The sequence below is a fragment of the Schistocerca nitens genome, chromosome 3 (genome assembly GCF_023898315.1).
Source record: "Schistocerca nitens isolate TAMUIC-IGC-003100 chromosome 3, iqSchNite1.1, whole genome shotgun sequence".
Classification (NCBI taxonomy): Eukaryota; Metazoa; Arthropoda; class Insecta; order Orthoptera; family Acrididae; genus Schistocerca; species Schistocerca nitens.
In genome coordinates, this window is record NC_064616.1 from 882,323,799 (window position 1) to 882,342,419 (window position 18,621).

An 18,621-nucleotide genomic window follows, 5' to 3' on the forward strand; every position below is an offset into this window, starting at 1 on the left:
GACAGTAGTACTTCATAATTGAGGTGGTGGTGGTGGTGGGGGGGGGATTAGTGGTAGTGTTCGGATTCACAAAGTTTAGGCTCTATGTGACAAGGTGAAACTCAGTTGTAACAGATCATAAGCCTCTGTCTTGTATGTTAACATGTGCTGTAGACTTTGGCACAGCAGATTGATGGGATGGATGCTCGCTGCACAAGAATGTGATTTTGATATTCATTGCATGCCAGGCTCACGACAAATAGTGCTGGATGAACTATCACATTTGCCTAGAGGACTAGAGGACAAATCTACACCACCTCAGACTAGGGAAAATTGTATTTGTCTTATAAAAGGGGTTACGCATGAAGGAGTGGTAGAAAGGATGATGATAAGGAACATCAGGAGAGAGCAAAGTGAAGACTGAAAGCTAGTGCTAAAATATATATTTGAAGATGTCACAACAATGTGTCTCATGACTAGACGGACTACGATCTAGTGAAAATACTATGTAACGCAATTCTGAGCAGCCCAATTAGAGATAAAAAAAAACACCAGATAAAGGCAATACATGGGAGGAAAAGATTGAGAGGGCTGAACAGATGCTTTATTAAAAGAGTTGAAACAAGAAAAAGACAGCATGATAAACTGGTGCATCCTATAATTTACACACATTCAGTCGAAAAAGAATGATCGTGAGATAAAAAAAGTTCCATAATGTATATAAGATTACAGTATTGAAACACCTTAACACATTGGAACTTCAGGAATATACAAGCAATAAGGACCATGGCAATGAATGTATTGAGAATGTAAAGAAATATTTTACCAGACATCCGTCAACCCCAAAAGAGGAGGAAGAGAAAAATACAAAAAGAAGTTAGCAATGTTGAAAAAGTAAGACCTAGTTGTATTAGATGTGACCGTAAGGAGTGAACAGTGTCAGTAATGTGTGTCAGATACGCTTCTCTTAAGGACAATGTTATGTGTGTGTTTGTCTTGACCTTGTTAATGAACAGTGCTGAAAAGGTGTTGTGTGTACACCTCCATTTTGTGCTAATTAAGGTTGCTTTGAATGTATTCTGTTATGCAGCCACTTATTTAGACTGTTGTGTGAAAGTGTAGTGATTCAAAAGATAGAAAGAGTGGGCGCAGCACTTGCAACACTCGTTAGGTTGTGTGGCAGGTGCGAGCGGCCATAAAGAATTTATGAGAAGCAGCTGTGGCTCACACAGCATAATTTGTTGTTACATGTCGTGAGCCGGCGGGGTGAGGAGGTGCACATAACTGCAGAATGGCGCAGGGGAGAGCAGCTTGGTCATAGGTGAGTCTTCAGGCAGCATATAAAGCAGCCGATGGGACGAGGAGAACTCAGCAGCCAGCTGGAAGTCTTCAGCAAAAAGAGACATCGACCCCATCAGCACACAACAGCAGGTGCGGGCCAGCTATCAGCAGCTCACCTAGTTGCGTATGTAACGCAGGACTATACCAGGGTGGTACGCAAGGAGAGTGAGTTTGCGGTGCATCACAGTGATTAAGCGGTGTGTGCGCAGATCCCGTTTGATATTCCAGTAGTGTCTCCCAGTGTGTTTATCTGTGCAATATAAGGATGTGCTCATGAATGCTCAAAATCTTCTTTTTCTCATATTTGTGTTATTTTCTTCCTTTGCAGCAAACTGAAATTTTCAATATATGTCTTGTTAGTTGTATCATTCACGTTTATTAGATTTCAAAAGCATTAGAACAATCAATGGTAACCTTAGGACAATGGAAGAGGGACATTGAAGGGGGGAAAACATTTCTGTGGCACAATAATAATTTGATAAAGTGTATTGATTTCTAGATTTGTTGTCATACAGAATACCCCCCCTCCCTTTTTTTTATTTAAAGTACTTAACAGATGTGGATTATTTGGTTAAAGTAAATAACAAAATATGGTGTGAAGAACTTTGAAAAATGTGTTTCTATATATTTGTCTTACCGCATGGACTTTTGCACATCATATACATTGTGAAATTGAATATACTTTTGTGAATGTCAAAAATAATAGGTATGGATGGATTTTGTGTGTGTGAAACATAAATTTTGTGATAAAAAATATATCCTCAAGCTATGAGGGCGCCATTGCCTTTGATTATTTTATGTTATTGGGGGATTCCTTTTTCAGTAATTGACAGGCAGTTTTAATTTTTTTTCAAAAATCCTTGTTTCGTGTGGATCTTGAAAACAGTTGGGTTGGGGGGGGGGGGGGTGTAGAAGTGCAGATATCAATCCTGTACTTTGACAGATCAAATGTACCCTTATGCCTCTTAGCTACAGCACAGCGGTGTTACTGGCGGGGGATGCCCCATAGTTCTAGAAGGGACAGATTGGTGCCTGGAGATCATTTAGCATGAAGGAGCAAGTCAGTCACGCCAGAGCCATCACATAAGTAGGGTGCATACATATGCAAGAGAGGTGTCATGGTCAAAATAATAATTTTGAAGCTCAGAATTAATTTTGTATTGGGGGAGTCGTGGTATAATTAACCCTTTCAGACCCTGTGGCTCCAATTGTGTACATTCACTTTTACTGTGTCTTAGCTGCAACAGAAGTATTTCTCCCAATGAAAACCTGAGATACACATTTGTGAATGTAAACCTTTTCATCATGCAAGTACTGCGTACTGTTAGCCACCACTATGAAAATATCAGGAAGTGGATGTAGCAGTGCGCAGCAGCTTGTGACCACTGGAATGCATGGGTTTGATTGGTTGGCTATATTCTACTGTGTAATTGAATATTGTTATTGTTATTTTCCATGGTAATTATTGAATTACCATTTCAGTATTTATTACAGTATGGAATATTTCGTAAAGTTAGTCCATAAAATGAAACCAAGTGTACAAAGTATGTTTTGAAAATGAGCACATATTTTTGTATAAAACTTCCACCTAAAATGATTAAACAATCACCTAAGAGCGTTAACACATAAAGAGAAATTTTTCTTCCTCCAGAAAAAAATTCTGGTCTGAAAGGGTTAAGAGGCAGTCATACGGTAAGAAATTGGCAGTGGCAAACTCATAAGCTCACAATAAATGAGTGACTGTAATTGTAGTGTGAGTGTGATCAGAACAAAGAGAAATGTAATGCTTGATTTGAAAGTGAAATAAATTAACTGTGTCATACAAAAGTGTTCACACATTGCAACCTCTTCATCATTATAATTAGAATCATTGGTAGGGAACAAGTTATAGAACAATGTGGGATAATAGATGGGGATTGCATCATAGAGTCACAGTCAGAACGTGAGTTATCGGCACGTGTACCTTTGAACGACACTGCTCACAGGGTCTTTCTCCTACTCCTAACATCACGTATTGCTTTCAGTACAAACAATTACTATGCAGGAGCAAGTTCCACCAGAGTCCATTCAATGTATGGCCATTAACTTTGAGCGTGGCACACTATCTTCAATAGGGGGGTGGCTATACACTATCGTTCTATAGCCCAACAACTCAGGATAATAATGTTTGTACGAAAACCTTATACTAGCAGGGAGCGAATAATTTAATAAAAGATGAACTGAGGTTGGATCTGTCAGTTGAAATCTCAAAACATAATAGTATCGCAGGAAACAGATTGATTTTAACTTTGGTACAAATTCCTTTTGTTTTACAGAAATGCTCAATGTATGCAAATTGTGGGCACATAGAAATAACTCTGTGAATAAGTGGTCAGTATTTATCAGCACTGTAAAGTTTTGTGCAGACATAGCATTTACACCCAGCCACATCTCCTAAGTAATAAAGTACATCAATGCAATAAACTCTCAAAAACCTGAAATATCTCTCAACGTTCACTAGCATGAGCTGTATAATTTCCAGTGAATCTACATTTTATAGACATCCATGCTATTCCAACTAAATCAATTCAAGTCCATCTTAACATAAATTCATATAACCACAAGTCTTCACAAGTTCACAACTGCAGTGACATACAACAAAAACTAAAGTCGCTCACGCAAGATTTCATCACTAACTAAACTGCGACTAATGATTGAAAACAGAGTCTCAAGATTTACAAATTATTGCGTGCACCCAAGATTATTCGAAGTCCTGCTACACGAAAACAACATTTGTGGCATACACACCACCCGTAACATGACTTGCTCCAGATGAAACAGAGATGAAAATACCTCACCGAAAACTGCAGTTGCAGGACAATGGATGAAAGACCATGAGCTCTGCCATGCACATTTATTTAATGGTTTGATCACGTGACCACACGTCAATTCAGTGCAGATACTTTCAGCCTGACCACCATTCATAATTTTCACAGTAATTTTATTTAAGTACTTGTGATAAAGCATATAGAAAATTTCTGTAGTCGATTTGTGACCTCTTAATAAAATAACTTGTGCATTGTTTCAGCAATTTTAAACAAAACATCTAAATATCGGCAACTGGTACTTGAGTCAAAATACTAACTTTGACCTATTTTATAAATCACAACTATAATTAAATCTACATTGAAAATTATCAGAATATTAAAGGAGGAAACTCATGCTGATAAGATGATTAGTATACCTGTGAAGGATTCTGTAGTTAAGGCACTATTTAAGTAAATAAACGAAATTGTTTTTAACATTTTTGTATATTTGTGTAATCAGAAAAGTAATCTGTTCATTATATTGCTGACATTATCCTCTTTCATCTGGTGTATAAGTGCGACTTCCGTGATCGGTTCAGTTGTTACATTTTATTATTAACGATAATGGCAGTAATGTTATCTTTTTTTTAACTATTAAAGCTTGAAACATGGATTTATGTTCAATGAGCTCATCCCACTACCGTAGTTCCAAAGTTGTCATTCTAGCATATTTGTAAGGCATTTTATGTATTTCCATTAAAATTGTATAGCGATGATATTCTAAGTCACAAGCCCCTCCATCTCAGCTCATCCCACAACTGTGCCACTGGAACACAACCTTCTTAACACCTTTGAAAACCCTGATGACAACTGGGCTTTGTGGCTTGCTAGCCACCTTTACCTTTGCTCAGCTCATGTGTTACAGGCTGTCTGACTGCTGGCTGCCCCAATAAACATTCACGTTGGCCCACACCTGTCAGATTCAGTCCATCCTGTAGCAGTCAAACCACTTGCTTGTAATGTTACGTTGGGAGCAACTTCACACTCCAAAACTAGCTACCTATGAATGTATGATGGCTAATTTTCCAACCAGCCAGACTATAGCACATAATAATTGTGTGTAAATCAATAAAGAGTATGGAGTAGTGGCTTACAAGGTCTCTACTCTACCTATTCAGATCATCCTCATCTAGGACATGCAAGTTGATTATCAATAAACCCTTTGGCAGACTTCTATCGTAGCCGAAGTATCCACACTCACCAGAACCATATAATCCCTCTCTCTTTCTTGTACATGTGCCATGCTTCTACAAACAAAACAATGCCAAGTATCTGATTCGTCATTCCACTCCAATGGCTCTGTAACACAGAAAACATAATGCTCAGTAGGTCAGTACCCACACTTACCCTGAGTAACTTTGCTGTGCCTCTTGGTACGTCATCATGTGAACTGAGCTTTAATGCCCATCTGCAGTTTGTTTGGTACCACCTTCATTATTGGTGAACCTTGCAACAAGGTAACATTTTCAGCTGTCATTTCCAGCTGGAATAATGTTCCATTGATTTGGATAGTATACAGCAAAAGATCAATTTTGCATGATGCTTAGCTAGAAAATCCAGCACTTGGATTGTGTAGTCCCCTTCACCGACATGTGACAATTCTTTCACATGTTCTCAAAAATCCATTACACCAACATTAAAACTGACCAGTGCCGACTCCAATGATGCCACACCATTGTCCCCCTACTCCACATAACCCGTATTGTGGAGACTTAAGTCTATTCCCGCCTAGGAGCTCGCAACTAGCTACAAACACATGACCCCCTGGTCTACTACAAATTTATGTTCCTTTCCATTCCTCATGCCCACCAGGTTGCATTTTCCCCCTGCATAAGCTTTTGCAACATTCTATTTCATCTGGAACACCGTCCGGTGGTTGAGGAAATCCTGTTGATGTTTATCGAACACTTATCATGACACTGTCAGTTTTGCCTCACTTCTCCACACTCACAGCACTTCAGTTGGTGACGGTTTCCGAATGTGACCTGCACATTGACACCCATAGCTCTTTACCTCTGAGGAAAAGAGACTTCATTTATCCTGCCCATATTTTGCAATGTCAATCTCCTCAAGTTGTGTGGCAACCATAATGGCGGTGGCCAAATAATTCAAATTTCTCATTCTCGCACCACTCGACACTGACTGGTAGCCACTTCAGAAACAAATCTGACACCATGTATTCCACCCTTTGCAGAATGTTTTTTCTTCCTCCTCGTTCTGTGTCAGTTTATATGTCTGTGGATTTATTTTTCTAATCCTGTCCAAGAATGCATCCACCGAATCATCCTGTTTATGAGACAATCCTTTAAGCTGTTCCCAAAAAAAATGTAGCACTAATTTGTTTTTGGTAACACTCACAGAGTCATCTCGAGCCGTTCAGATGTGTGCGCCATATTTAATCCTTCATGGTACATGACATACATATTTCCATTACCAACCAATCACAGCTGGGCTATGTCCAAACTTGCCTCATCCAACCAATTACCCATCTTAGCTGCTGCTAAGTGGAGAAAAGCCACAGGCAAGACTAGGAGCAGGAAATATGCAGCACACTTCAGCAGATCTCAGGAAGTCTAGGAATGTGCGAAGTGTTAGGAAAAATAGAGTTCTGCTGCTAGATAGTAGCCATGAGTGAGGTGTAAATCTGCAGTTAGAGGAAAGCTTAGGGGCAGCATACCAAGCCATCAGCACTTTAAAACCAAATGCAGAGCTAAGTCAAGTGAAAGAGGACCATGTGGTAGTGGGTGGCATGGGAAACAGTTTGGACAGGGTGTATGGCATAGCTGGTGACTTGGACAAGATGTGAGGTGCAATCAAAAAATAAGACAAATAATTTTATTAGAAACAAAAAATAAGCTAACGTGGAATTTGATTTAATCTTCCTCAAAGTAATATTCTTGGCAATAGCAGTGCTCTTATCTCAATGCTGAATCCATGATGAAGCATTTCTGGAAATGCTTCTGTTGGAAGAGCATTCAGCTGCTCTGTCATGGCTTTTTCAATGTCAGCAATGGTGTCAAACCTTTTTCCTTTAAACACGGTTTTAATTTTTGGGAAGAGCCAGAAGTCGCATGGTGCTAAATCTGGTGTGTAGGGCAGATGTGGACAGACAGGAACTCGTGAATCAAAAGTGAGATGTGGCACAGCATGTTGTCATGATAAAGGAGGAAGCTATTGGCTCATTTTTCTGTTCTCTTTCTTCGTACATTGTTTCACAAATTTTGTAGTAAGCCCTTGTAAAATTCGGCATTTACAGTTATTCCCCTTGGAACGAACTGATTCACTATGTTCTCAGTATTGAAAAAACAATGGGCATGACTTTGATATTAGGGTTTGACTGATGTGCCTTCTTAAGGCGAGGAGATTCACTGGTTTGCCATAGGGAACATTGAATTCTTGTCTCAGGATCATACCCATAGACCCAGATTTCATCTCCACGTACAATTTTGGACATTAAGCCCAGATCTGAATGAAGATGATCCTTCAACTCTATGCAGACTGACATGTAAATTTCCTTCTGTTCACACCTCAAACGTCTGGGAACAAAGTCTGCACACTCGCACCTTGTTTACAAATTATCAGTAAAAACACTTTGCACAGACCTGAAGAAGATGCTAAGTTCTTCAGTAAGCTCTCAAACAGTTATTCACCTGTTTGAACAAACAATTTTTCCACATTTTCTTCTGTTTTTTGAAGTTAGTGTGCGTCCCAAACATGGATCTACCGACTTATTTCTGCTTTGAAATAGCTTGTGCAGCTTGCAAACAGTCTTCAGAGTTCCAGCATTATCACCATACACAGATATCAACATTTCATGAGCTTTTTGGCATGTTTTTGGAACTTGAAACAGAATTTCATGTTCATGCATTGTTTGATATCCATGATGCATAACAAACATTGTAAACACAACCTCACTCTAGCATTTCTGGACCCTGGCTGACTTTTCAGAATGTTTGTGGACTTGATGCTGTCTATCCCAACAGATCCACCTGTCAGAGAAATTACTTCAAATGGTTGTATTGACAACAATTGCTGCTCAAAAAATGCATTTGTATTGTCAACAGTTGCTGCTCAAAATGCATTCACTTTATTTTTTGATCACACCTTGTAGTTTCCCTGACTTGGGGTCTAATGTACACTTCATTTAGCTGTTTCAGGGTCATGATTGGCCACACCTTAATGGAGCTGTGAGGCCAATTAATATGCTCTTAGAGATGGCACTTATGGTTGTCGACATTGCGCATGTTGCTCTGGTGCCTGTTGGGACTATCAATAGATGGGGATTCACTAGGTATGGTCTACACTTAAAGAGGGCTGGGTAGGGAAAATTGGTACAGTTGATCCACAAAAGTGTAGGGGATAGATCTTGGGCCATGTCTGGTCAAATACCTGTCGTCACAGAAAGGAAAAGTAGGTCTCTTTTAGGATAAATCCAGATGACAGGTTCCCCTGCCTAAAGAGTATTTCTAGCAGTTTAAAAAATTCTGAAACAATCACTCACAAGATAGATTCTGGATCACCAAATTAAACACGTGCTACATGTCGCTAAGAAAATGAAACCATTGGAAAAAGCAACACGGGACAATTCACAGACATAACAATCCTTCATCAAAACATGCAACCAATTGAAAGTAAAACAACAATTTGAAGTTGAGCTCCAATCTTTGAACTGTACAGTAGTTTGTGTCATTGAGCACGGGTTTAGAGACTCAGAAATACAACATGTACTGTTATCATTGTATGAAAGGACAAACTCTTATTTAGGACTACTTCAAAGCATGGAAGGTCATACATTTAGATCATATAAGGAACACAATTCAAATCAAGGCATTATCTTAATACAATAAGTTGAACTAATGAGGCTTGATACCACCAGGGAATTAATTATTTTGTGTATGTATTGATATCCCAGTGGTAATGTGGACACTTTTTCCAACAAATTAACCGAAGTTCTAAACATCTCAAATTCAAAAGTCAATATAGTTTTTTGTGGTGACATAAGCATAAACACAAATATTGTAAATGAAACATTGGCACCCTCATAAATATCCTTCAGAGTTTTGGCACGTCCCTGTTGGTCAATGGTGAAACGAGGATTAGTACAGTGACTGCATCAGTAATTGACCATGTGGCCACAAATATGGGCAGGGAGAAGTGTGATGCAGCTATAAAAGATCTTGCACTGTCATACCATTACTGCCAAATAATAACAGTAAAATCGGGTATGGAAAAATTCCCTAAACTATAAGCTTACAAAAGGCATTTATCATAAACCAAAATAAAAGATTTTTGAAAAGAACGTGCAAACCAAAGCTCATGGGTGAAGTGTACAAAGAAACCAATGTAAATGTGAAATTTGCTAAATTCTCAAAATTATTTAACCCTTTCAGACCCTCTAGCTACAGTTGTGTACATTAACTTTTACTGTGTCTTAGCTGCAACAGAAGTATTTTTTTCGCAATGGAAACCTGAGGACACAACTTTTTCATCATGTGCAACTGCTGCCAACTGTTGGTTATCACTATCAAAATATAAGCAAGTGAATATAGCAGTGCGTAGCAGCTCTTTACCACCGGAATGCGTGGATTTGGTTTGTTTGCTATATTCTACTGTGTAATTGAATATTGTTATTTTTGTTTTGCATGGTAATTGTTGAATGGTCATTTTACGATTTATTACATCACAGATTATTTAGTAATTAGCTATTTTAGTTCATAAAATTAAGCCAAGTGTACAAAATATGTTTTGAAAATGGGTACGGACGGTACTTAAGTCATCTAAGAGCATTACCACATAAAGAAACTTTTTCCTTTCTCCAGAAAAAAAATTCAGGTGAGGAAGTGTCAAACTGAACTTCGAAAAGACATTTCCAAAAGTATCCACATCAATATCAATGGGTCATAAAATCAAATAGAAAACCACAGGTATTAGAAGTTCTGCCACACCCATAAGTACCTCAGTTTCATGAAAAAGGATAATAATAAGCCAGAGATCTTAAATTTCTATCAAAGGTACAAAAACATGTATAGTATAGTGCCAATTGCTGCAAAAAGTCATTTAATGACAAAATAATATGCAATTTAGAGAATAAAAGCAAAGCAGTTGGACTATAATAAAAAAAGGAGACAGAGAGAGAAACAAAGGCATAAAGGTATACTGATATGGGAGGGGTATAAAGTAATAAATGATCCACACCACTCACCAAACTATGTGACTATATGCTTTTAAAGTATTGCAGTGAAGTTACAGCAAAAATTCCCAAAACCTATAAAGTCCTGTAAATAATTATGTACAAAGTCCGTGGGACCGAGTCACATCAATTGGTGCGGTAAAAAACTACAAAAACTGAAAGATAAAAAGTCCATAGGCTTAGATAAAGTCCCAGTTTGTGTTCTGAAACAATGCACAGAGAATATACTAGCTCCATTAACAAACATAATAAATAAATTTTTCAAATCAGGGAGATTTCCGAAGTATATCAAACAGGCAAGAGTTATACCTCTGCTAAAGAAAGGTAATGCAATTCCGTACCTGCCTTTGCAACATTCATATAGAAAGAAAAAAAAAAAGGCTACATACGCTGTATGTATATGCTCCTTGGTTTCTTAGTGCACAGGTATCTTAATACAGGGTGTATACGACCCGGGAAAAACCCGGGAATTTTTTAGAGTTCCGGGAATTTTTTAGAATTCCGGGAATTTTTCATTGTTTTAGTTTTTTGATAAATTTTTGTAATTTTGACTGGTAAGAACCGATACTCTAACAAAGGATATTACTGTACCCCGATGCTGTAGAACAATACTTAAACAATAAAACATAAACGAGAGAAAAAAAACGAAACTAACTTAAATTGCAAAGGAAATGTGCCACATACAGCAACGGCACACAGTGCTCATGCAAGCGTCTGCCAACAGCAAAATGTGTCAAAGGTTTTAGGAAGACTATGCAATGCTCCATAACAACAAATTGCCTCCGATGAGCGTGAAGTCACAACTATTTTCATTAGATTTGTTTTAGCAGGAGCAGGCTCATGTGCATGCGCAGTTGAGTCGCGTTTGAGTAATAGATTTCCCACTTCTGGCTACAAGAATGTGGCTGTTGGCTGTGCAAGCAGTCACAGCAAGCAGCTATATGCTACCTGGAAAAGGGGGCGCCAAATTCATATTCTTGAGGAAAAAAACTTGTTTCACAAAGCGCCTCGCACGTTGGTCTATCGATTATTCATGTGATTTTGAAACGCATCCCTGTTGGTTTTCGAACACATTTTAAGTAGATTTCTGAATGAATCATAATTTGATTTATGAATGCGTGCATAGTGTATGTGCTGTCTCTGTCAGGAGAATACTCGTCACATCTAGAAATAAACTTTCCGCAGACAGAAGGGGACGGGGCTATACGAGCTGAGCGGAGTAAAGCCGAACGGATGAATGTCAATCGCTGTGTGATTATGTGGTTGATAAACACAATTTCAAAATAATGTTTTCTTGAAAAACAAACAAACTAACCAACCATGGCATGAAAAACTATATTTGTCCGTTCCAAGGCAGTCATAATCTTCAGCTACCTAAAACACACTTACATGACTATTTTTGACGCACATAAAGACTGATGCTTCAACTGAGTACTTTCCTTCTCAGAACTGCAATGCTAATACTTTGCAACTGAGGTAAGGGTTAGTACACGCTACCTTGAGCGATTCCACATGTGGATCTGTTCGTTAAAATTAGTCACCAATCTAAATAGGAAAATTATTTGATTTAGGCTTTAATCAGTTGGTTATCAGTATGTTCATTCATGACAGTTTTCTACTTTAGTGAAGATCGCAGTGGTGAAACAAGCAGCAGCTTCAATTTTTATATCAGTATCAGATGTCTTTCCTCATTTCAAAACTTGTATTTATAGTAATACTGTAGTATAGTATTTTGATATAGTAATTGTATTGCTACAATTACTATATCAGCTCACAATAACTACACAAATCATTCATGTAATAGTAACAGAAAGTACCTTTTTTTTCCCAAGAAAATAGAACAGCTGTCTTAGCTTTCATAGTTCAAACTTAACTGCTTGTGAACTAGCAAAGACAAACTTTAGTTAAGATGCGACATAAAAATGCCACAAGTCAAAACATTACAGCGACAGTAACAAATTGGTCAATATACAGGGTGATTCAAAAAGAATACCACAGCTTTAGGAATTTAAAACTCTGCAACGACAAAAGGCAGAGCTAAGCACTATCTGTCGGCGAATTAAGGGAGCTATAAAGTTTCATTTAGTTGTACATTTGTTCGCTTGAGGTGCTGTTGACTAGGCGTCAGCGTCAGTTGATGCTAAGATGGCGACCGCTCAACAGAAAGCTTTTTATGTTATTGAGTACGGCAGAAGTGAATCGACGACGGTTGTTCAGCGTGCATTTCGAACGAAGTATGGTGTTAAACCTCCTGATAGGTGGTGTATTAAACGTTGGTATAAACAGTTTACAGAGAATGGGTGTTTGTGAAAAGGGAAAAGTTCTGGATGGCCGAGAACGAGTGATCTTACCCCCTGCGATTTTTTCTTATGGGGGTATGTTAAGGATATGGTGTTTCGGCCACCTCTCCCAGCCACCATTGATGATTTGAAACGAGAAATAACAGCAGCTATCCAAACTGTTATGCCTGATACGCTACAGAGAGTGTGGAACGAGTTGGAGTATCGGGTTGATATTGCTCGAGTGTCTGGAGGGGGCCATATTGAACATCTCTGAACTTGTTTTTGAGTGAAAAAAAAAACCTTTTTAAATACTCTTTGTAATGATGTATAACAGAAGGTTATATTATGTTTCTTTCAATAACTACACATTTTTAAAGTTGTGGTATTCTTTTTGAATCACCCTGTATTATATTTATAACACAAAAATCCACTCATGAACCTTGGCGATGTGGGGTTACTTGCATGCTTCTACGATACAGAGAGCCATACCATAGGTGCAATCACGATGCAGAGGTATTGACATCTTCAACTTTTGTAGTCGTGCCTTCCTCAGTTGTGTGTAATACTATGATATGTTGATAATTTTTACTTGTTGACCAAAACATACCATCAAAACAAGTGTTCGGTTCCTAGTGCTGAGAAGTGTGGAAAACAAAAACCCAAATGGCAATTATTAGAAGAATAACAGCATCAAAAATTGAACAAAAACACATGTAGAAAATCATCCCTGGAATCTGTAAGTAGAATTTAAAATATTACTATGCCATAGAAAAGCCAACCACCAGAACTGTTTATAACTTATACAGGGTGGAGAAAAATTGTCACAAAATTTTAACCATGGATAGCTAATGCCAGTAGGAACCTAAATTACTAATGTTCTGTAGGTTGGCAACACACAATTTTTAAACTACAGAAACTTGGCGCCACATGCTCTGATTGGCCACAGGATTGCCCTGTTGCCAGATTCTCTGGACGTGTGACCGTGAATGCTTTGCCTGCCGGGGATCACAATGTATCCAAGGCGGCCTGCAAACTCTGTGGTAGCGTGCCACCCTTCCACTCTGGGGACATGGGGGGCGAATCCACCAGGGTCTCACCACATCCATTGTAGTTTCATGGTAAGATGTACGAGGAACAAATCCACCAACAGCTTTTAGTTTGCATACAGAAAGTCTTTTACAAATTGTGTCGGCCCCAAAAAGGGCCTTTTTTGTAGCTAGGACATTGTTTACATAAAACAGGTGCTCGAACTGTTGACCCTCAAACGCGACACAAGCTTGGTAACTTCAAATGGTGTTTTGCCGAACTCTTTCGAAGATTCTTGCCAGTGCCCTGATGTGATTGGCAGCATGTTGAATGTGATCCATTAATTTCTGTTCATTTCTAGGTGGTTCATGTTCGGGTGGGTGAACTAGAACATTGAAAAATCCTCACTGGAAAAAGACCGGTGGCGTGAGGTCTGGTGATTGCGGAAGCCATGACATAGGGGGGCCATGTCCTATGAGCACCTTTGCCTATTACCCGGCCATCAAAGAGTTCATTTAAATATCTGCGCACAGCACAAGTATGTGCAGGTGCTCCATCATGCTGCAACTACATGCATAGCCATATTTCTAGGGGAACATCTTCCAGCAGGCTGGGTAGAGTTTCTTGCAAACAGTGAAGGTAATTTGCCCTGGTAAGTCAAGGAGGTAGGTGGACCGGCCCAATCAGATGGTCACCCACAATGCCTGCCCAAATGTTGAGCTAAAGTCGTTGCTGGTGTACGTACATGACATGAGGATTTTCCCTTGCCCAGTAATGAATGTTTGAAATGTTGTAAAGGCCATCCCGATAGAAGGTGCACTCATCAGTAAACAACACAATAGTGAGGAAGTCAGGATCTCGTGCAACACATCACAGACACGGCAAAACCCTAGCCTGTGTTCATAGTCCGCTACGGGATTTAGGTCTTGGACAGCATGGAAACTAAATGGATGCTGGCCATCATCCCTCAAAACCTACCAGACTAACCGATAAGTGAACCCCATGTCATATCCAACCACTTGAGTACTTGTCGTAGGTGCTTCCTCGAAGCACTCGAGAATAGTCTCTCCAAATGCAGCATCCCGTCGTGTTCGAGGTCTTCCAGCATCACCATGATATCCCACTAACGAACCTGTTTCACCAAGTTGCCGGTGAACTGCTGTAAACGTTTGCGGGTGTGGGTGGTGTCTTGCTGGGTACTGTTCCTCATACAACAGTCAAGCTGCATGCACATTACAGTTGGCTAGTCCATAAACATAGTTGTTGTTCAGAATGAGATTTTCACTCTGCAGCGGAGTGTGCGCTGATATGAAACTTCCTGGCAGATTAAAACTGTGTGCCCGACCGAGACTCGAACTCGGGACCTTTGCCTTTCGGGGGCAAGTGCTCTACCAACTGAGCTACCGAAGCACGACTCACGCCCGGTACTCACAGCTTTACTTCTGCCAGTACCTCGTCTCCTACCTTCCAAACTTTACAGAAGCTCTCCTGCAAATCTTGCAGAACTAGGCAAAGGTCCTGAGTTCGAGTCTCGGTCGGGCACACAGTTTTAATCTGCCAGGAAGTTTCATAGTTGTTGTTCTTCAAACGAATACTCTACCACCATGCTTACTGTATGACTAAATCACAGGTGACGAGTGTGGCTCTGAACTGAAGCTTACGTGTGAATGCCTCTAACGTGAAGTAGAGACAAACAGCAAGATCTAGTCGACATGTGTGCATATCACGTTGGGGCAGTGATGGGCCGAGGGACAGTTGCATGTGTGAACCGAAAACGATAGCTCTGCCTGTCAACCGATAAACGGCAACAGGGCAATGCCACGGCCCGTAGGAGCACGTGGTGCCAAGTTTCCGTAGTTTAAAAGTGGTGCATTGTTGACCTATACAACATTAGTAATTTTGGTTCTCACTGGCATCAGCTACACATTCCAGGCAACTGAAGGTGCCTTGTAGAGAATAAAGGCGAAACACGTATGGCACCAAAATTTTGTTTCATTGAGTTGTAGTTAGACAGTCAACTAGTAAAGATTGTCAATATACTGTAACAATGGAGAGGTACCTGTGGAGAGACCAGATAAACTTGTGGTCTCCAAAGACGGGCAACAGCTTTTTCAGTAGTTGCAAGGCCAACAGCGTGGATTCTCTCCCCAGGGGGCTCACCACTCTTTGGCCAGTTCGTGCTTGGCTACCATGTGGCCCCAGCCTTTGCAGCATCTTTTCCCCTCTGTGCTGCATGTCCATCCCTTTGCTGTTCTTTTTCCCCTCCCTTGGGGAATATGTCTGGGGTGTTATTGGGAATGTTCTACATTGTCTGTCGCTGACATAAAAACAGTCTCTCAACTGTTTTTCGCTTGCTTTTCCTTTCTTTGCTTTCCTTCTTCTATCGTCCCTCCACTTCGGCGTTTGAGGTTCCTCTTTTTCTTCTTTCTCCCTCTGCAGTCTTGAAGGCCGGCCCATGCGTCTGACGTGTAACAGGTGACTTGGTAACTTGTAATTCTCAGCCTGTGGTCGACAAGTATGATTCACACGTAACCCCTGGTACAGGCCAGGCCCAGGGAGGGGTGATTGCGTGAGCTGCAACCTTCCCAAATTGCCAATTGGTCCCTCTGTCAGGTGTTCGGGAGTTGTGACCTGAGGTGTGAATAACCACCTAAGGCAGGTGTGGCCCCTTCTGAAGGGGGCCCCAAATGAAAGGAGCGCATCATCAGAGATGCTGGCAGTCATGGGGTATTATCTCTCAATGAGCCAATCGTCTTCACAATCAACATTATGAAATGTAGACATAATGAGGCTAACGATTCAAAGACCCTTCCTGCTGCACAACAGTTCCTCATCGTCTGACGTACTGAAGACAGTTCTTCGCCACAGTAAATCCATTTATTATTCAGAAAGGTGTTGATGCAATTGCCGGCCCTGTGAAATCCTGCTCTCATTTACGGAATGGCACTTTTCTTTTGGAGACTACTTCTAATTCTCAAGCACAACAACTGCTTGCCGTCTCGCTTCTCCACAGTTACCCTGTTCGTGTCGAGGACCATAGAACTTTGAATTCTTCCTGTGGTGTTATTTACACTACGCTGCTCGGCAGTCTTACTGAGGCCAAAATCCAATCTCACCCCTCTGATCAGTGTGTCATTGCCATCCATCGGGTGATGTAAAAGGTAGATTCCTCCTTAGTGCTCACCTGCACTCTTTTTCTCACCTTTGATAGAATGGTGCTGGTGTCCAAGATCAAAACAGGCTATGAAATTATCACAGTCCAGCCGTACCATTCCGAACCCGATGTGCTGTTACCAGTGTCATCACTTCAGCCACACTAGAACGTCTTGTCGACATCCAGCCAAATGTGTAACCTGTGGTAGGCATGCGCATAAGAGCGATTGACCGCCACCTTCTCCCCACTGTATCAAGTGCAGTGGCGGCCATTCTGCCTTGTCTCAGGATTTTCCCATCTATCTTGATGAGCAGGCTGTCCAAGAGATCCGGGTAATAGAAAAAGTGCCTTACCCAGTTGCTCGCAAGTTATTGGCTAGTCACAAACCCTGCATTCTCCCATCTGGCACCTATAGTTCTGTTATTGTTACCCCTCGGTCCATGAAGGACATGGCTACACAGACATGCAACCTCAAATTCAGCTCTGAGGTTGTGAAATTGCCCATTGTCAAGGTAGCATCGCCATCCCCCTGTCCAGCTGTGCAACAACCCATCACACTCTCGCCTCAAGGGGTGAAGCCATCAGCTAACACAATGGTACGCCGGAAGGGACAGAAGTAGTACTCTCGTGAACACTTCCTACGTCCCTCCAGCCAAACACTCTAGTCTTCCTCTAACCGGAAAAGCTCAAAGAAGTCCGCCAAAGGCAAACAGTCTTCTCCTTCACTGACTCGAAGATCTTCTTCGACGATGTTGCCACGTGGTATCTTAGCCCGGCCGGCCTCCATGTCACCGGTGCACACCACCAACCATTTTTCAGTGTTGGACTCCACACACTGACAGCACAAGCAAGCTGATGCTTCTGTGGACCCCATGGAGCAGGATCCTCATGCTTCTGTGTCCTGTAGCGGCTCTTCACAGGCTGTCACTCAGCAGCCGCTGAGGTGCCACCCCTACATCTCTTCCTCATCATGACTCTCCTCCAGCTGAACATTTATGGCTGCTTTTAGCATTGAAGCGTCCTCTTGTACTCTGCCTTCAGGAAACAAAATTGCACCCTTGCGACCGTTTTGAGCTTTCACATTTTTCCCGGTTCGTCTTGACCTCCCGCTGAAGTCTGTATTCCATGTCATGGGAGCATCATGCTGCTCGTACAGGATGACATTCATAGTCAGCCCATCTTCCTGACCATCCACCTTCAAGCTGTTGCAATTCACCTTTTTCTTCCCCGCCTGACTTTTTCCCTCTGTACCATTTATTTCCCTCTGTCATTCAATATCACCATAGCAGACTTCCTTCGGCTTATTGGGCAGCTACCTCCCCCCTTTTCTGCTACTCAGTGACTTTAATATGCATCATCCCCTTTGGGGGTTCTGTCAGAGAGGCGCCCTCTTGGCAGATCATCTTAATGAACTCAATCTCCTCTGCCTTAACTCTGGAGCACCCACGTACTTTTCTGACTCCTCGCACACCTATTTCCATTTGGACCTATCCTGCACTGCCCAGCTTGCCCATCGTTGAGTGGTCCTACTCAAGCGACCATTTCCCTTGTGCTATCCATTTGCTGACTCCTATCCCATCTGCGTGCACACTCAAATGGCAACTTATTAAGGCTGACTGGCGACTTTACTCCTCCCTGGTGACCTTCGAAGAACAAGATTTCCCCAGTTGTGTTGACCAGGTGGAATATCTTACAAACATTATCCTTATTGCTGCAGAATGTTCAATACTTCGCACTTCCTCTTTACCTCACTGTGTTCCAGTCCCTTGGTGGAATTTGCACACAGAGATGTGCTCTCCATGT

At 41.0% G+C, this 18,621-nt stretch overlaps 1 protein-coding gene and 1 non-coding gene across 4 annotated transcripts in view; one reads left to right on the forward strand and one right to left on the reverse strand.

Moving 5' to 3' along the window:
• Positions 1-18,621, forward strand: part of LOC126248927 (oocyte zinc finger protein XlCOF6.1-like) — an 85,093-nt gene that overhangs the window by 16,364 nt on the left and 50,108 nt on the right. The gene's annotated exons all lie outside the window — the stretch shown is intronic.
• Positions 15,001-15,075, reverse strand: Trnas-cga (transfer RNA serine (anticodon CGA)). Its single transcript has one exon. It is a non-coding gene; the product is annotated as a tRNA-Ser (tRNA).